Source organism: Camelus bactrianus, chromosome 18 (genome assembly GCF_048773025.1).
Source record: "Camelus bactrianus isolate YW-2024 breed Bactrian camel chromosome 18, ASM4877302v1, whole genome shotgun sequence".
Taxonomy (NCBI): domain Eukaryota; kingdom Metazoa; phylum Chordata; class Mammalia; order Artiodactyla; family Camelidae; genus Camelus; species Camelus bactrianus.
The window spans coordinates 4746174-4766371 of NC_133556.1; the positions used below are offsets into that span (position 1 = coordinate 4746174).

The following is a 20198-nucleotide window of genomic DNA, read 5'->3' on the forward strand; positions in this document are numbered from 1 at the left end:
TCAGGACCCAAGAAATGGCACGGTGGTGAGTTCCCTGAGTTTTCTTTTTGCCTCAAACATCCCAGACTGGGTGCTGGAAAAGCTGGCAACCTAGAAATTCCAACAGGTGTACATTAGAAAAGCCCTAAGAAAAAATCTGATCTCTTTAGACAAAAGGACCGGGAAAGGAGCAGCCTGGCAAAGTAGGAAGTTTTAGATAATAATCACTATTCTTCTACCAAACACTGCAGAGACACTGCAGTCCCACCCCCACCTAGCCAGCAAAGGCTGAGTGAGGAGCCCAGGCTTTGACCCCTGCCAGGTTGTGACAAGGCACACCAACCCGCCCTCCTTCGCTATGGTGGTGGCACAGAAGACCCTAGAAGGGACCTTCATCTCTGTTGGTGGTAATGAGATCCCTCTGCGGGTTTGGTGGAGACTGTGCATGGAGCCTGGGGGTGAAGGAACCTGAGTTTCCGCCCCTACCTTGAAGTAATGAAGTGGCACCCTCTCTTTCCAGCCAGAGGAAAGTCAGAGGAAGCCTGGCAAACAGAAGATTTAAATAACGCCAGAGTCAAAACGTAATGCCAAAGATATCCAGGTTTCCATAGAAGAATCACTCATCATACCAAAATCCAGGAATATCTCAACTTGAATGAGATAAGGCAATCAACAGACACCAACACTGAGATGGCACGGATATTAGAATTATACAAGGATTTTAAAGCAGCTGTCATAAAAATGCTTCAATAAGCCATAACAACCATGCTTGAAACAAATGAAAATGTAAAATATCTTAGCAAAGAAATAGAAAGTCCAAGCAAGGAGACAGAAAACATAAAGAAGAACCAACTGGAAATTTTACAACTGAAAAACACAATAATCAAAATAAGAAATCTATGCCAATACACATCAAAACCAAATTTCTAAAAACTAAAGGTAAAGAATATGTCTTGAATGCAGTAAGGGAAACCCAATACCTTACAGTGAGAAAATGATTAGAATCACAGCAGATTTCTTACCAAAAACTATGGAAGTCAGAAGAAAGTAGCAGGATATTTTTCAAAAGCTTACAGAAAATAACTATCAATTCAGAATTCCATATTAAATGAAAATGGCCTCCAGGAATGAAGGGGAAATTAAGAACTCAGGTGAAGGAAAATCAAGAGAATTTATCACTAGCTGAACTATCCTAAAAGAATGGCTAAAGAAAAATTTTGAAATCAAAATAAAATGATAAAAGAAGGAATCTTGAGACACCAGGAAAAAAAGATAGCATAAAGAGTAAAAATACAATAGATTTTCTTTTCTTGTTTTCTAAATTATGTTTGATGATTAAGCAAAAATTATAATGCTTTCTGATGAAGTTATTCAATATATGTAGAAGAAATATTTAAGACAATTATATTATAAATGGAAAATTTAAAGAGACATAAAGGAAAGTAAGATTTCCATACTTCATTTGAACTGAATGAATGTTGACATCAGTAGACTATGATCAGTTATGCACACATAATAAGATCCCTAAAGTGCCTCCTAAAAAAGTATAGAAAGAGACACATTCAGAAACACTATTTACAAATCAAAATGGAATTTTAAAAATATTCAAGTAATCACAGGAAGGCCGAAAAGAGAAAACAGAAATGAATAATAGAGAGAATGAACAGAAAACAAAAAAACCAAAATGGCAGGCTTTAGCCCTAGCATATCAGTAATTACATTAAATATAAATGGTCTAAATATACTAATTAAAAAACTGAGATTAACAGAGTGAATTAGAAAACAGCCATGCTGGAAAACAGTTTGGCAACTTTAAAAAAAAAATCAAACATACACTTACTGTATGACCAAGCAATTGCACTCCTGGGTATTTATCCCAGAGAAATGAAAACTTATGTCCATACAAAAGCCTGATTGTTCATAGAAGCTTTGTTTGTAACAGCTCAAAATTGGAAAAAGCCAAAACGCCTTACAATAGGTGGGTAAACAGTTAAAACTGCGGAACATCTATACCATGGAATACTACTCAGCAGTAAAAAGGAATGAACTCTTGATACAGGCATTATCAAGGACTTAAGGGCATTATGATGAGTGAAAAAAGCCAATCTCAAAAGGCCACATACTGCATAATTCCATTTATATAAAGTTCTCACAAGGACAAAACTATGGAGATGGAAAATAGATTAGTGGTTGTGCAAGATTAGAAGTGACAGGGGAAAAGAGGATGGGTCTGACAAAAGACGGATTATCTCAGTGGTAATGGAACAGTTCCGTATCTTGATTGTGGCGGTGGTTACACAAGTCTGCACAAGTGATAAAATGGCATAGAACACACATTGTATCAATGTCAATTTCCTGGTTTTCGTGTTGTTAGGGGGTGTAACCACTGAGGCAAACCAGATTTGGGTGGGGTGAGGTACAGGGGCCTCTCTGAACTATCTTTGCAACTTCTTATGAATCTATGATTCATTGTTTCAGACTAAAAAGTTAAACACAATAAAGGCATAAAAGTTACAGAAGACAGCATGAGTGAAAAAAAAAAGTCACCTAGAACTCAGAAAGGAAAAAGTCAATAAATTGAGCTATATAAAAATAAAACCTGTTTGATAGAGTAGACCATAACAGAGTCAAGAGACAGATAAAAATCTGGGAAAACATATTTGCAACATCTGTGGCAGACAAATGTGACAGGCCAATTTCCCAACCTTGTGGAGTTCACATAAATCAATAAGAAAAAATAACCCAATAAAAAAATGGGCAAAGGATGTGAACGGACAATTTACTGAAAAATAAATACAAATGGCCAATAAATGTGGGAAAGATGCCCAATCTCATTCTGAATGAAGGAAATCTAAAACAAACAACAGTGAAATGTGTTGTTCAGTTATCGGATTAACAAGAAATGGAAAACAGTGATGCCCTAGGGCTGGTGGTGATGGAGAGGTAGACAGTTTTCTACATGGTGGGTGGGAGCGTAAATCAGGGCACTCTTTCCAGAAGACAGTTAGGGAATAATTATGAAAATTAAAACTACTCCCAGCAACCCCACTTCTATGCAGTTATCCTAAAAGCATGCTCTCGAGTTTCTCCAGACACATGCCCCAGGATGTTTTTGTACCAATATATGAATTTTATTTGTAAAATGGTGCCTGGCGCATAGCAAGTGCTGTGTAAATGTTTATTAAATAAATCAATAGGGGAGTTCTGGTGCAAAGCTCTCTAGAAGGAACAAACAGCATGTGTACAAAAGGACTCCTTTCTGTGCTTAAAAATAAGAATATGCACATGCATGTGGATACTTGCACTATACGTGTGTATTTCTATGTAGGAGTGGGAGGGACACCTTCACTTAATTTCTTAACTGTTCCTGTGAGACTGAACTGTTGTTCAGTAAATACTCACTCTCCTCCCCCTTCCCTTTGGGGTGAAGTCGGCTTCTCTGTTTGGGTTTGGTCATGTGATTTGCTTTAGCCAATAGAGGGTGAGCAGATGTTGTACAAATAGGCTTTAGAAGTGCTTTTGTGTTTCGGCTTGACATCTTGTGCTTCTGCCTTTGGAGTGACAAGGACATGTTCTAAGCGATCATTGGTCCTAGTTAGAGAGAGTTCTGGAGACCCACAGACTGAAGCAGGACTGCTCCAGCCAATCTGCAGACCTATAGGTGAGAAAACCCTTTGTCACTGTAAGCCACTAAGATTGGGAGATCACTTGTTACACAGCATTATTTCTGGAGTAGGTGCCTAATAGAGTATCCTTCTAAACTTTTTGATCTTTTTCTAATCCTACACATATGTGTGTGTATATATTCTATCACGTATGTTTATTTTCATTATTAAAAATGTCAGTAAGATTAACCTAGGTGAGGAGATGATTGCCCATTTGAATTTTCTTTAAAAACGAAACAATATTCCTAAGTGTTACACTTTTAGAAGGAAGATTTGGAAGGTGGTTGGAGAAGAGTCTTATTGACGACACTTCTAGGGAGTCTTGGGTGCCACGTCAGAGAGAAGTTGATAGTTCTTTGTTTTTCACTGAAGTCTCCACGTCACTTTATAGCTGGCACAGGGCCACCTGTACAAGAACAGTGCGGTCCGGTGGGCTGCCTCATCCCCTCTCAGGCCTGGTATGTGCCCAGGTGCCATCCCAAAGCAGAAGAGCCTCTCTGGGGCTATGCCTGGATGGCAGCGGGGGAGGTGAGGGGGCCCAGGAGGAGGGGCAAAGCTTGAGGGGAGCGCTCTCAGGACATCCCTGGCTGTGGCGAGAGGATGTGCTGTGGCCTGCGGTCTGCAGGGGAAGACCATCGTAGGACCAGGGATCCAAGCTGGGGAAGCAGAACTCAGCCAGTGGGCAGTGGTGCCTGACACCACTACGCACCTCTGGGGGCCAAATGTCAAATGAGGGAGGGAGCTGGCAGGCTGTGGGGTTCCCACCAGCCTGGAGCCTCTGAGCTAAAGTCCCAGAATCGCACTGGTCTTGCTTCCATGCACCTCACTTTCATCCTGGAGGCCAATGGTGGTAGCTGGATGGGCCTCTGCTGCTCGTCCTGCCCACATCCGTCTGCAGAATCAGGACATGCAGCTGGGCCAGGACAGCTGTCTCTGTGCTGGAGGGCGCTCAGCTGAACCCGCCGGGGGCCAGACCTGGCTGTCACAGGACAGATGGGCGGCGTGCCGGATCGTGCTCGGCTAAGGCTGGGAACCTCGTTCTCCAGACTCTCCTCCCCTGAGTGGCTTCGGGCTAAAGCTTGACGTAAGAGGAACCCGTGTGAGATTCGGAAGGTAGCAGTCCAGCAGCAGACGCTTGTGCGGCTTCCACCGCTGACACTGAGCGTGGGTACTGGCTCCCCCCACGCCCCTCTGCAAAGCGTCCAGCTCACCTTCCCAGCTGCTGGCCCTGCTCCAGGCCCCCCGGCAGTACAGACATCAGCCTTGGCCTTCGGGGACGCGCTGTGCTAGAGGCGGGCCCAGCTGGATGTGCGTCCTCTCCAGGGAGCTCCTACCCAACAACGCAGGCTAGGCAGGATAAGAAAAGACATGGTTGCACCTCTCCGGTCTCACATGCCTGAAGTCAAGGTCGTCTTATGTCTGGTGTGAATGTAGCTAAAAGCCAAACAGGATGCAGGCCTGCGCAGGGAAGGCAATTAGCAAAGACATCTCTTGCACCTCTGTTCTCACTTATCTCATCCTTATCTAACTAAGTAAGACGCTTCGCCTACAGTAAAGGCAGCTGCTCCTACAGACCTGGACTTGCTCGGCTGGGGGACATTGTCGTCCTTGCCCACATGGCTATTTGTAGCTAAAGTTCCTACTTTTGGCTAAAACAAAAGTTTTCCTCTAGAATAGAAGCAGAACGCAGAGTTTTAACCTGTGAATTTGTAATTCTTCTTCCCTTTGGGTGCCCCTTAGTGGTACTAATCTATTCCTCCTCAGCCCATGAGGTGTAAAGAAAGTTCCAGGACACGTCTCAGAAGCACCTCTGGATTCCGTCTGCTTTCACCGAGGTGCCATCTTTGGACACACCTGAAAGCCTTCCAGGCAGCACCTTTTTTTTGTTGTTTTTAAGTAAATACAAGGTGGATACTCTGATCTAGTGTTTTTTTCAGCTCCTCTTCTCAGTCTTTCTCCCTCTTTTCTATCCAGATTGGCACATGTACTTGTTTGCCTCGGATGAGGTGGGGTCAGGGGAAAGCTAACGGGTACCAGTGAATATCTCCATTGTGATCGGTACCCATGCCCCTCAGTCTTGTGAAAATGTTCTGGGTTTTATTATTTTTTTAATGAACAAAAATGATTTTATAATCATATAGGTGCTCAGTTATAAATCGAACTGAATGGAAGAGTTCAGAATGAAAAGCAGCAGTTTCCTGATTCTCCATCCCCCACCCCAATCCTACTTGCTCTGGGACAACTCCAAACAGTTCCTGCCTGTGGTTAGTCTTGTTGCCATGGCTGGAAGGCCAGACAATAGACCTCTTCCTCTGTTTCTTCACTTGTCAAGTTTAGGGAGTGGCCACTGACCCTGATGTGGTCCATGAGGACTTAACTGATTTACACACCCTCTTCTCCTCTTCTTCCAATGAATTGCAGTCATGTTCTTTGTTTTTGTGTTAGTTCCCTGAACAGGGTCTTTCAACACAGGGGCCGGGGAGGGGGCATGCCCCAGATGTCCTGAGTCCCTGTCGGAAGAAGGCATTTCTGGGGCACAGATTTCCTCTGTTCTGACAGCCCAGTGGCCTGTGGGGCTTGAAAGACAGACAGGCTGCCTGAGCTGTGAGCACAAGCAGGGGGTGGGGGCAGAGGGAGGGAGCTGGGAGCATCCCACTCTCAGGCCCCCTCTTGCTCTTCCCCCCAGGCCTGGGGCTCCCCGACTCCTCCGAATTCTGTGTCATGGCTCCCCCGCCTCATTTCATGGCTCCACGTGGCCCCATCCACTTTCTTGTCTTCCAGGAACCTGCTGAAGTTTCTCAATCACCAATAACCCTCCCTCGTGGGTACATTCCTTCTTTATTTCTATCCTTTACTCAGTCTGTCTCTTCAACTGGGAAACCACATCAGCTTTTTAACAGGTCTCGAGACACAAAACAGAGGCCTGAGGTTGGCAGTCCAGGCAGTCTACAAAGGGAAGCTGGGCACGATCTTCCGATGATGGCCTGCCTGGGCCTCTCTGGGTTCCCTTTATAGATGTTCCAGACAATTCCACCCATTCCAAACTTCCTCACGGCTTTAAAACAATTGCTCAACCTGGGGCAGTTTGGGGAGTATCAAGACATCTTTAAAATGGTGGAGATGAACTGGCTGTTGGGTCAAGCCAACCTACGCGTCTCCTTCTCCCACAAAGAAGGTCTCTGTACCCATGAGTGGACACATTTCTGCCAGCCTGGTCGGTCATTCAGGGCAACCCGTTCTTGTGAAGCTGAGAGTTTTGACTGCATCCAAAAGTCTCTGTGAACACATTCCATCTATGAGCCTTATGCAAATCCCACGAGGTTGTGCTATCCCATTTTCAAAAGCAGACCAGTGGCTGTAGAGGAGGGGTGGTGGACTCGGCCAGTTTCTGGACTGACCCCAGGTATTGGAGTTGGGTTTCTAGCCAGATCTGGCTCCACTGTCATGAGTAACTCCCAAGCCACCTGCCGCTGCACCCTCTTCCCCCACAGCCACCCACGCACCCACACCGATTCACGGCTGTCCTAGTCATACACACATTTTCCACCCATCAATCTTTATGGACTAAATCTATTACCCCAAAATGTTCCTGGGACAGAGCTGCCACTGTGATTGATAACCTGTGAAAAGCCGGAGACGGCCCCACGTAGGCTGTGGGAGGGAGGTCGGCGACTGTTCTCAGAGGAGTGGGTCCCTCTTCTCCGTGAGCTGGATTCTTGGATGATGCACAAACAAAACTCTTCAGAACAAAGCGCCACTGGCTCCAGTTTACTTTTGTCTTTTTTCAAAGAGCTTTACTTAAGACTTTAATAGAACTAAACAAGGCCAAAGTGTAGTTAGGGCCCCAATCGGAGGTAACAAAACCAAGCTGGATCCAGGCTGAAAATGGTGTCCGGAAAATCCGCAGCTGGGGAGCAATCAAGATCGCCTGGGATTGAGATGTGTGGGGCTCTGAACAAGGATGGATGGGTAGGGTGGATGGTACCTGGATAGGGATGGGAAGAGCTTGGATGGGGATGGGTGGGGCCTGGATGGAGGATGGGAGGAGGCTGGATGGAGGATGGCTGGAGCTCTGGATCTTCACCCATGTTTAGAAGAGGAGGAACTGGGTGGAAAAGCTGGCAGGCGAGAGGAGGTGTGATTGAGGAGACCATGGCATCTGGACTTGAAATGTAGCTCTGGCACCTGCCAGCTGTATAAGATGAATGAGTTCTTTGCCTCCTGAGTAACAGTCACCTTTTGTGCAGATCAGACAGATGGTGCATGCAAATCATAGGACAGTGCCTGGCCCCCAGGTGACTATGGGATTAAGCCTTCTTCTTTCCTGCCTCTTTCCTTCAGAGAGCTGGGCAGTACCCAGGAATGTATGTGCATGAATGAGGCCTGAATGCACCTGGATGTGTCCTCCCCTTGGGGAAAGTTGAATGGACCAGAAGCTAGGAACCAAGAGACCCAGGTTCTGGCCTCAGCAGTACCACTGACCTGCTGCTGTGTGACCTTCAGCTTTCCAGATGCAGATGGAGGGTTTTGGACTAGAGAAGGGTGTCCAGCTTCCTTGAATGCAAATAACCATCCTCCCACAAGAATGCCCCTACAAAACCCACAGGTCCTGGGTTCTGGCTGCTGTAAGTCCCCGTAGGTGCTGTGGGTGGGAGTCCCCATGCCTTTCAGCTCCCACTAGGTCACCATGTGTCACTCTATGGCTCATGGGCCTCTAGAGGGGTGGTGTGCTGGCCATAGGCCCTGCCCACTGGGGGAATGTGATGCCCACAGGCCAAGGATGTGGCTAGATCATGGCTGCCTCATCTCTTGTGGCCAGCAGGGGGCAGCATCATGCACCAGGTGTGAGCTGGGCCCAAGGTGGGGGTGGGAACAGAGAGCCCTGTGTAACTGGGAGAGGTCAAGGAGAGACTAACCCCTCCCTTCTGCTTCCCACAGCTCTCTGGCCCCACAGCAACTAGAAACAGCTCAAGGGATTCTTCCTCCAAATCCCTTGGTCTTTCACGGAGCTGGCGGGTGCACAGCAGGGCCTGTGTGCGTCGTGGACCAGAACAGAGAGGCTGGAGTAAGGGTGTGCAAGGCCATCATCCGTCCGCCTCTGAGGACCATTTTGCGTCTCTGACGCGGCAGGTACTTCCGCCCAGGTAGCACCTGGCTTCGTCTGGTTTTACCCAGATGCTTAATCAGCGCTCCCTGGCTTGGCCCTGGAAGCCCTTTCTTCTGCCCCATGAGTGACAAGCATACCAAGATGAATCCGCCCTCTCGGGCGACACCCTTCCACAGTCACTGGCTTGGTTAGGATGCTTTTCTTTCTTTCTCATCTCTTCCTTTTCCTGGACTGTGGTCGCTGCTGCCAGCCATTCCCAAGCCTTGTGCCAGGTGCTGCTGACCTGCGGGGTTAATTGGGTCGGAGCCTCACTGGGTTACAAGCTGCCCAGGCGTTGACTTGGGCAAGGGCAGGCTGCTCGGAGATTAAATTCCTCCACAGCAACCGTGGGCTGTTTTTCCTGGTAAGATATGAGCGCCTGACAATGTCGGCCCTCCAGTCCGATCTGATTGTTGGGGCTCACCACTCAGCTCGGGGGGACAAGGCCAAGGAAGTGACACCAGGCAGACCTGATGCACTGGACCGAGCGCTGCCCTCTGGGGCCCGCCTGCCTCTTGCGGGAAGATGGCAGGCATTGGGTAGGAGTCCTGGGCTGGAATTCTTGCTGTTCGTCCTACTGGCTTGTTTTTGGATGTGTCGCTTGGCCTGCCAGCCTCAGTGGCCCCTCCCGGGAGACGGGGCCATGGCGCAGGGCTGTGGTGCAGGTGCAATGCACTTAGTGCCGACTGCACCAGTTCCCTCTGCTCCCGCCAAGGCCACCCAGTGCTGAAGCAAGCACAGCGCACGGCTCCGTACGGCCACCTGAGCTTGACAGTTTAAGCAGCGTGTGAACGGCGGGTCTGTTGTAATGTGGCTGCTACACTCTTCACTCCTTTTCTTCACTCCATTAGGAAATGTCAGGCCAGCTGAGTGTGTGGGGCTGGGGCCCGAGCTCCCTCTCCCTCACCTGCCAATCACCCACAAGCCCTTCCTCCACCTGCCCGCGGCCTCTGTCCTGAGTTTCTGATGGTACCAAGGCTTTGGCTTGGTCTCTGGTTTCAGTGGCCCCCAGGGCAAACCCTGATAGGAAAGCAGGGTCTTTCCTTGCGTCACCGTGTGAAACAGGGAGGGAGCTGGGTGCCTGGTCTGATTCTAGGGACTCGGGAGACTCTGTGAACAAGACATCAGACATCTCTCACTCATGGGCTTACACTGCAGTGGGAGAGACTGTGAACAAAAAGCAGAATACATAGGGGGCTTCTGTAGCAGGCTAGAGGTGTCCTGCACTACGGGAAAAGGAAAAGTTGTGCAGGGCAAGGGTTGAGAGTACAGCCAGGCAGGGCAGGGGGCGCTGCTGGGGAGGGGCTGCAACATCATATAAGGCAAGGCCTGTTAGGGAAGGCCCCAGTGAGAAGGTGACATCTGAGTAAAGACTTGAAGGACACTAGAGAAGTAGCCAAGAGGAGATCTGGGGGAAGAACATCTGGGCAGAGAGAGAGTGCAAAGGTCCTGAGGCCAGAGAATGACCCTGTTGACATCTTGATCTTTGGCTACCAGCCTCCAGAGCTGTGCGAAATAAACTTCTGTTGTTTAAGTCACCTGATCTGCCGTACTTTGTTATGGCAACCAGAGCAGACTAATTCAAGCACCTTCCTTCAGAGGAGTAGCAGGCCAACCCCAGTTGGAAGGGCTTAATAGAGCATGGGGAGAGGGGAATGGGATGGGAGAATGTGGATAACTCTATGACAAAGAATAGCAAAGACAGGAGAGGTAGCTTTCAGAAGAAGTAGAAACTGGGAGGAGTTTCTCTTTCTCTTTTCTTTAAGTACATTTTTTCTTCTTTTTTTTTTTTAGACAGGAGACAGAACGTTTATGCTGCTGGGAATGATCCAGTAGCTGTCACAAAAGTGATGACGATGCAGGAGAGAGAGGCTGTTGCTGGAGTGAGGACCATGGTTGGTGGAAGGGAGGGTCTGATGGCCCGGGTGGTCCACCTGCAGAAAAGGCAGAGTTTATGGGCGCAGCTTGTCAGGCAAGAAAGGATTGTGAGACCTGCCCTGGGCACCTTTCAGTTATCTCTGCCTTTCACTGTCGTTGAGCTTTTTACAACTTGACAAGTTGTAGAACACTGATAATGATGCAAATAATTCCTGTCCATCGAAATGCAAATGAACTATGGCTCCTGGAAAGCAATTTATGACCGCTCTGTGGACAAGCTGGTTTTGCATCTATTTGCATATTCATTTCAGCATTCTTCATTGTGATTCTTTCAATTCTCCTTTAAGCCACAGGTAACATCTTACTGGTTCCCTCATTAATTAGTGAGTGGAATGAGATCTTTGGCACATGTTCATTTTATGTTTGTATGAGAGTCATTATTTACCTTAAAAAAATCCTTTTGCAAGACGCCAACAGATGTGATGAAATAAAATTCCTAATTTATGGCAAGAAGAGAAAAATTTAAATACAGATTTTTTCTTTGCCCTTTTGGGCCTCCTCCCTCCCCTTTAGTGTGTATTGCGTGTCTGCACTCACCAGACCTCCTTAAGAGAGAACGTTGCTTCTTAATTTCATCAGGGGTTATAACTCCTTAGGAGATAATCTTTCTTCTTAATCTTGTAAGGCGCCGTGATGAACCATGACCCACTACTCACTTTGTACATGCAGATCTGGGATGTGTAAACTGTCAATAATGAGTCCTTTGATGTGTCACCCTTTACCTCAAAAACTTACATAACTGTGCTTTGACCTCTAACAGTCAGAACAGTCCTCAGAGTTTTCTGAAAGACTGTTTCCTGGCTTATAATCCTCACTCAGGTAGGTGCGAATAAAATTTTCCATTTCTCTCTTAGATGGACTATTGATGAATTTTTTTTGCCGACAGATGGTGGATGTCTTTGCAAACTCTCTTCTGATGGATTAAATTTTCCCCTGATACTGGCGCTCTGAGCAAAAGCAGACCCCCTCTGAAACCCTTGCCTGGGAAGCGCCTGAGTGACAGGAGGGACACACGGATCACCTGGAGGGATTCTGCAGGTGTGCCCACGAGCTGAGTCTTGACCAGGCGATGGCCCAGCCTTCCCCAGAGGGCCAGGCCCCTGGGCCTGTGTGTGTTGGAGGGAGCCTCGATTTCTACTCTGGCTGCAGGCTGAAACGTGACACCATCATATTTTACCTCCAAAGGCCCGATTTGGTTTATTTATTCATATGACTACAACCCTGATGAAGGTGGGTTAATCCCAGTGGGCTAGTGTGACCCCAAGGGGACAACACCGCCCATTCACAGGCCTGGCTCTGAGAGGAGACCCTGCAGGGGCTGAGGCTGCCCCAGGACACAGGCACTGAGCTCAGCCCCCAGCCCACCTCCCCTCCAGGGCTCCCTTCTGGGCTCCATGTCTGACTCCAGTCTGGGAGGAGACTGATAGGGCAGAATCTGTCCCTACCTGCTTGTTAAGGGCAGGGTCTGACCCCACCACACTGGCTCGTCTCAATGGCTGGGGCCCCTCTGTGTCAGGCCCTGGCCATGTCCCTCCCGTCTCGATGGGCAACCAGCCCCCTGCCAGCTGTCCTACTGTGGAAAGTTCATAAATTTTGGTGTCAAGGTTCAAGATAGAAGCCCGAGCTCCTTCATTCCTAGCTGGATGGACTTGGCAAAGTGACATGTCTCTAAGCCTCCATTTTCTCTTCTGAAAAACAGGAATAGAAGAAGCTTGCCTCTCTGGGCTGCTATGCAGATGAACAATCTTGAGGGCAAAGCTCGGGGTGTGAGGTGGGGCACAAGGCAGAGCCCAAGTTCCCTCCCATGCTGACCCAGGGCCTGGCCCTCAGCCTGTGATGGACCCCTTCTCCAGGGAAGGATCCCGGAGGCTCTGGCCTCGCTGTGGGCCCTGCCCCACACCCCCAGGGTAGAGGCATCTTAAGCCCTCACTGTAACTGCAGTGTCAGCAAAGGAGTCCAAGCTGGACCTTCCCCTCAATGGCTGGTGCCAAATTCTGCCTCCTGCCCTAACTCCCTCTGGGGATCCTGGTGTGACTCTTCTGTCATATATAAAAACGCCTTACTGCTCTAGATCTGATTCCATTTGGCTTTGTACAGGCCCCTCAGAAGTATCAATATATATATATTGATTTGTGGCCTCCTCCAGTCCTTAAAGCTACTCAATCTTTCAAACTTGAACCAAGTGCCACCACCTCCAGGCAGCTTTAGCGGATTGCTCACAGATCAAATCTCCTCCCCACCCTGACTGTATTTAGATATTTAGATTCTGTTTCTGCTATTAGACTCATCCACTCATTCATTCATTTACAAATCCAACCGGCTCTAGTTGACTGAGCACCTGCCGCGCAAAGGCCCTGTCCTAGGCCTGGTGCCTTCAGGTGGTTGTATCCCCAGGCAGGTTTACATTCCCAGTGCTGAGCCCAGCACCTGCCTGTGGGGTAACAGGTGTTTGGTAAACAAGTAGATGCTAGGAGCCCGTCTGCCCCATCCTCCTGCATTCAACACATCTTTGTTTAGATTTTACCTGTGCCTTTGCTGAATCACACTTCAATGATCCTTCTTCACCCAATGCACATTCTCCCTCCATCGATGGGAGAGCTATGGCCCCGGTGGGGGTTTGAAAACTGTTATCAGGCTGTTGGAGTCTCCCTGCTGCTCTGGCCTGGGCCCTGTGCCGGTTGGTTCCCACGCTGGCCACACCTGGGGCAAGCCTGGCCAGCCCCGCCGTCCTCCTGCAACCTCTGAGGCGGTGAGGGCAGGGGGCTCGCATGAGCCTGTCCGGGTTCTGCGGCTGCCGGCGTTACCTGTATCAGTCTCCTGGGGCTGCCGTAACAAAGTACCACAAACTGGGTGGCTCACAACAACAGAAGCGTACTCTCTCACAGTTCTGAAGACCAGAAGTCCAAAATCAGGACCCCCCCCAGGACCCCACTCCCACCACACTCTCTAGGGGAGATCCTTCCTCACCTCTAGCTTCTGGTGGCTCCTGGCATTCCTTAGTGTCTCCTGGCCTGTGGACACGTCACTCCAAGCTCTGTTTCTGTCTTTCCACGGCCTTCTTCAGTGTGTCTCCTTCCATGTCTTCTCTTCTCTGAAAGACACCAGTGGATTAGAGCCCACTCGGATTCAGTAGGACCTCATCTGAAGGACATCTGCAAAGATCCTGTTTCCAAAGAAGGTCACATTCTGAGGTTCTAAGTGGACATGAATCTGGGGACTATTCCATCACCACCTGGCCCTTCTGGGCAGAAATCTGGTATCTCCCACAATTCCAGCTTTCCCCTGGGCATGCATGGAAGGGAAGAGGACCAGGATGGTTTCGCCCCTCCCATCACAGCCGACTTCCTGATCCACAGTCACGACACTCCAGCACTGCCTGGGGACCCTGAGCTCTAGTGACATGGGACACAACCGAGGCCCTGGGGTCCGGCTGTGGTTGAGCCAGGAGTCCTGCCCTGGCCTTAGGTGCTAGACGGAGTCTCTTAGAGAGAAGTTTCTTCCACAGCACTTGCCCCGGTCATCCTTGGATGAGCAATGCCACCCGAGGGGACCCAGTATGGCATTTGGTAAGCAGACTGTGACATTCCTAGGTAGCCTCGGGGGCAGAAGCTCTGGTTTCTGACATATAAATAACTGTATTGTTGCAAACATAAATTGTAAACACAAGTAAGCCCCATGTCAGAAATCCATTTTTATTTAAAAAAAAATACAGTTTTCATGTTATGGGTCTATTTTTCACTAAATGAGGAAGATGGCCAAAGCCTCTGAGGGAGTAAAATGAAAGGCAACTCTTAGCCAATCCACGGGGGACTCTAAACACATGAGCGAAAATGAAAGTAGCCATTCAACGATTTTATGTTAATTAGACACCGGGTATGACTCAGCTCGCAGAGAAGTAGGTGAAACATTGGTTCCTTGTCAGGCCGTTGGGAGTGTCGTCCTTCGGGGAAGAAGTCGGGCGAGTTGGGCCTTGTCTGTTTATGCTCATCGCTGGGAGCATCTCTGCCTTGAAGCACCAGATGGGGCCCAGCCCTGCCGCACGGGGATCTTTTCGTAGGAACACAGTCAGTTCGTGTGAGCTTCTTACAAAGGTTACAGCATCTGGTCTTGGGGTGGCTGGGTAACCTGGGAGCCTGGGGCTAAGAGCCAGGTCAGGGGGGCTGTGCCCCTCGCTTCCCGGCTCAGTCTCTCTGAGTTCCAGTCTCCTCCTTGGTACTCTGGGGATGATGCCAGCAGCCACCTCAAAGGCTGCTGTGAGGATTAAATGCCTCCTTCCAGGAGAAGGGCTTAGCACAGGGCCGGCACACTCAGCGGGCCCTCCATGAAGGCAGCCACTGTTACCCACATTTGTCTGATAAGTGCATAGACGAGTTTGAAATTATCAGCCATAGTGGGTGGGCCTTTACCCCTCTCAGAGTCATCCCCCGCCAGGGGAGCCTTGACCCCGTGCAAACTCTGGGGGAGTGGTTATCAAATGTGAACCCAGAAGCTTTGTCTGTTCCTGGCTTTCAACCCTCAGCACAGAACCACCATGATTTTGATTCTTAACTTTTATCTGCTCTTTAAAGTAAACAACCAATTCACACCCCGAGAACTTACAGATTGGTAGGATATAAATACATCCATTTGTTTTAAGCTGTCGGAGAGAAAAATGACATTTTTAGCAGTGAGAAGGGCTGAATCATGGTCTGGAGGGATGCAATTGGATCGACCGCTTTGAGGGGTCAAGTGTGATTTTGGAGCAGAATTAGTATGATTCGTGATAGAGCTGTTACACCTACCCCACAACCCCTTCAAAACAAATTCAGTTCCAGGCAAGGATGATGTTTCTTTTTATTTAGGCGTTTTCCAAAAAGTTTAAGATGTGCTTTTGGAAGGAGGTGTTTGTGAGTTGTGAAGAGTCTGGAATTGCCTCTTCCCGCTGGGCACGTCTTTGTTCCAAATGTCAAAGTCATGGCGATGTGTCCAGATGACATCTGAGTGATGGCCGGACAGACTCCGTATCCTCGAGGTTCCAACAAGTTCCCTCCATTATTCCACCATTTCTTACGGGAGTGGACTGGAAAAAAGCCGAGTCAGGACAAACGGACTTACAGGAAGTACTGAAAAGGGGCATTCTCGAAATACCTGAAGGACTTTAAAGCCATGTGCACTGTGTATACTATTATGAAGGAGGAACAGAATTCAAAAGCGCTTAACCTCAGTCTCTTCATCTGTCCACAGAGGCTCGTAGTGACCTGACTGCCTTCCTGATGGAAGTCTCTGGGGGTCAACTGAGGAGGAGGCGCCTTGGAAACGTGAGGATGCCAGGTCACACGGAGGGGGCGGCTGGACGCCTGCTGCCCTGGGGCCCCCCGGCCCCTCTTCCCGGCTCTCCCTTCTGCCTTCCCATAAGAGGGATTGATTTCGGAGTCTGAGGTCACGTCTACCAACCAGGGCAACTTTGAAAGAAAAACCAGCTGAATTCGGGCCAGGTGCCTCTTCCTTGGCTTGTTTTTTGGGAAGAAAAGTTTAGAATTAATAATCAGAGGTTTGAATTAGTTCAGCCTTATTTTTCAAAATAACCAGTTGCAGAATTGAAGCATTCCCCACCCCCTACCTTGTTCCCAAAGACAAGCCCTGACTCTTCCACATCCAGCTCTCCCAGCGCCTTTGTGGGGGTGAGCCCTCACCCTGAGGTCCCTTGCTGTGAAGGAGGAAGGTGCATACACCCAGACCCATCTCTGTCTAAGTAATAGGTCAGCCAGCAGCACAATATTTCTGGATGCTCTTCAAACTGTTCCGCTCAGATTTATTTCAAGTGCGGATTTAGTTTCTTTCCTGCCGTGTTACCAGTTGGTAAGGACGTATTTTGCCAAGGTAATTTGCTCTCCTTTGGCCTAACTGAGATGCAGTAAGGAAAGACATGAAGTCTTCAATCTGAGAAAGGAAAGAGCATAAATTCTGAAATGTAGCACCCCCCCCTCCCCTAGCGTGGGAAGGTCCCAGGGGAGGGCTGTGAAAGAATTCAATAAAGTGCTAATAGCTCAAGACCCAAGGTAGCTGAATTAAAGGCAAGCTGGGGGACCACCTCTTTTCTTGATCTATAAAATGTGGGGAAAACTCTGTATCAACTCTGGCAGCTACTTGGGTCTTTGTGCAGAATGCAGATTCTTCAGAATTTCAAGGCACACGTGAGTCCTTCTCAAGAGAGATGGAGACATTTGCTGGACTTACAGAGGAGCACGACTAGCCTGTGGCTGCAGGACCTGGGCAACGGTAAATACAATCACAGACTAGACAATTTCAGCTTCCCAGTGAGGAGCACAGATTGATCATGTTGGTGCCTCGTCCTTTGGCATTAAGATTTTCTCTTCCTTTCTGATGTGTTGTCAAGCAACGCTGTTCAATGTTGGCTTCATGCCCTTGGCAGTCACGCTGTCTGCCTACCTGCCTGCCTTAAAAAAAAAACAAACAAAAAACCCAGTCTTTCTGTGCATGTGGTTTTATTTGGGGAACCCAAGCAACAGTGCATTTGTAACTGGATGGCTTCTCTTTCTAAAGCAAAAAGGAGCCCAGGGCCACGGGCCAGTTGGTGTCAGAGCTGGTAGGCATTGGATCCCCCCAGGCAAGGCCTGTCGCCCACCCACCCTGGTTGGACATGGCTGTGGGTGAGCACTGTGCTTTGGGTCCGGGTTTTCTTGATAAACAGATCTGAGCACATTGGCATCTGGATCAAACATCTGCCACATTTGAAGAGGGGGCTGCTCCTCTGGGGCCTCCAAGATGAAGTGCAGATGCCTCAACCCAATGGCCATGATCTGGAGGTGCCTGCCCTGTGGCCTTATCCCTATAGCACCACCTGCCAGGCCTTTACATCTGCTGCAATGGACAACTTCCCACCCTGGTTCATACGGTGCATCATCCTGCCTCATTGCCTTTGCATGTGCTGTTCCATCTGCTCTGATGCCCTTTCCCACCATCTCTGTCAAAATGGTATCTGTTCTTCAAGGATCATTTCATATGCCATCCCTGGGGTACCCCTGTCACTCCACTCCCTGTCTTCACCCAGCTCTGCATATCTCCTACTGTAGTCTGCTCTGAATCACGCCTATTTGTGAGTTTCTGCCTCCAGCACTTAGTTTAAGATTCCCAAGGGCAGGAACCTGTATGGCACATAGTAGGTGCCAATTAATCTTAAAGTATGGCCTTTGCAGTCACACCTACTTATATTCAAACCCTAGTTCTGCCTCTTCATAGCTGTGTGACCTTGGGGAAATTATTCAACCTCTCTGGGTTTCAGTTTCCTAAACTATTTTTTTCCCTAGTGCTTACAATGTGTGAGGCCCAGTGCCAAATGCTTTACATGCATTTTCTTGTTTATACAGTCTAATTTCTCCTTATACGAGGGAGACAATCACAGCACCTCTTTACCTGGGTTTTGGTGGAGTGATCACGATAATTCTCAGAAGCTGCTCGTGGCCTTGGGCGATGAGCAGTACAGCTGGGTGGACAAGGCCTCTCATGAGAACAGGTAACTCAGTGACTCACTGAGTACTGTGAGTCGTACTACAGAGGGGAAGTGTGAAAACCGCCGAATTTGTAGCCAGTTGGTCAGAAAAGCAGGTGACTGGGGACCCCTGGAGGTGTGGCTGGTATCTGAAATTAGGGTGGCTTTGGGGAAGCTCCTAGCTTATGGCATCTGTGCAAATCCCAGGTGGCACCAAAGTCTAGGTCAGCCAGAACCGAATTGCAGTACACCCAGCTGGTTTCCCCTTCCCACCCACCAGGGAGAATATTCCCACACACAGTCCTGAAAGGAATCAGGACTCCCCATCCTCCTCTCTGCCCCGGAGGCTGGTGTGGCCAGAGAGTTTTCTTTTACACAACTAACCTCCATGATGGGGACAAGCAGGCTGAAAAGACCAATTACTCCTTCTTCTTATGTCCTCAACTAGAAGGGCCCCCAAACACCAAACAGCCGAGAAAGCAAAGGCACAAGTGAATGCAATCACCTTTCCCAAAGGGCAGAGAAGCCCTGAGGGAGTGTGTCTCCTGGGGTCTTGTCAGGACTGGGGATGACAGTGTGGGCGTAGGCTGAGGTCACAGGACTGAAGTCTTCACACAGCCCCACTGCTGGGTGGAGTTCTGGCAGCGGTGTCTTTAGAGTTGCTATTTAACTGGGTGACTTGCCGTGGCACCTGTTGAGATCTTGGATCTAACAGATTTCAGGCTTAATCACCAGCAGCACCAACGAAGCCCTGCTTTTCTGTGTGTGGCTAAAAAAAATGACATCCAGGCATGGCTCAGTCAGGCTCCATCTACACAGCTTTTCAAACACCTCTGCCCACGTAGGGCATCCACACAGGCCAGGTTTCCTATTAGGAGCACGAGCTTCAAAGAAAAAGAAAAAGAAAAAAGCCCAGGGAAAGGCTCAGGCCTCACTGTGGTGGTCTTACTTCACAGGGAGACACAGTGCAATTCTCAGCTCCTTTCATCACACAGGCCCAGAGTGGTGGGCAGTGGGAGGGAGAGGCGGGAAGTGAAGTTGTGCAAATGGACCTGAAGAGCCCAGTGTGTATTTCTGGAGTGTTCAATCCTCCAGGGCTCGCATGTCCTCTGAAAGGGAAAAGCATGGTTTAAGTAATGGATCTAAATCCTTTTGAAGGTCTTAATCTCACTGTGTTCACTGTTGGCTGGAGCAAAGCCAGCCTCCCACGTAGCCTGTTCCTGCCTCCTGCCTCTTCTCTCTGTTTATTTTCTTTATGATGCATCACAACGTCTGTTTACCCAAGTATCATATCATCTGGGAATGGAAGCCCTGGGTAGGCAGGAAGCTGGTCTGTCTTTTCTCTGTTGCACCTCCAGACTGAGCATGCTGCCAGCACACAGTAGGAGCTTAATGAAAGTTTGACAAGGAAACCTCCTAACTGGCCTCCCTGTCTCTGGTCTCATCCCTTTTCACCTGCCCACTTAGTGCATCACCTGTGTCACTGCTCCAGTAACAGTGACGAGAGGACGTTCGCTTCCAGCCCCCAGATTTAGCCTGGCCCACTAGAGCCCCTGCCCTGCTTGTAGGCAATGGCTCCCTCTTCCCTCGCATGTCTCCCTCGCTCGCCCTGGATCTCCAAGGTCTCCTCCACCAGGGGTGCCCAGACCCTCTTCATGCCTTGCAGTCTTCCTTCTTCGTGAGTGTCCTCTTTTGTTCAGCCCCTGTGGTGCCATGCACGGAGAGGGGCTTGGTGACTATTGAACAAAAACGCCAGCTACCACGTGTCCACCAAGCCGGGCCTCACACCAGGCAAGGCCTTCTCTTTGAAAGGCTTCCCGGGTCTAGAATGGGCCACTGTAAGTTCTGGTAATAACTTGAATGGAGCAGCAGCCAGTTGGAAGAAAAATCTGTTTTTCATCTAGTGGAAGAAACAATCCAATAACAGGGAACTCAGCCATTTGCACATCCGGATCCTTTTACCACAAATGGCTTAAGCACC

General features: G+C 48.9%; 1 long non-coding RNA gene across 4 annotated transcripts; it reads left to right on the top strand.

The window, feature by feature from the left end:
• Positions 1-3491: 3491 nt before the first annotated feature.
• LOC123611778 (uncharacterized) lies at positions 3492-17422 on the top strand. 4 transcript variants are annotated; one of them, XR_012500244.1, is made up of 4 exons: positions 3492-3640; positions 7986-8269; positions 8583-8774; positions 11615-17422. It is a non-coding gene; the product is annotated as an uncharacterized LOC123611778 (long non-coding RNA). The 4 variants fall into 4 exon arrangements; XR_012500242.1 differs by lacking the exon at positions 11615-17422 and adding an exon at positions 10585-11581; XR_012500243.1 differs by lacking the exon at positions 11615-17422 and adding an exon at positions 10585-11581 and having other exon boundaries at positions 8148-8269.
• Positions 17423-20198: the final 2776 nt, after the last annotated feature.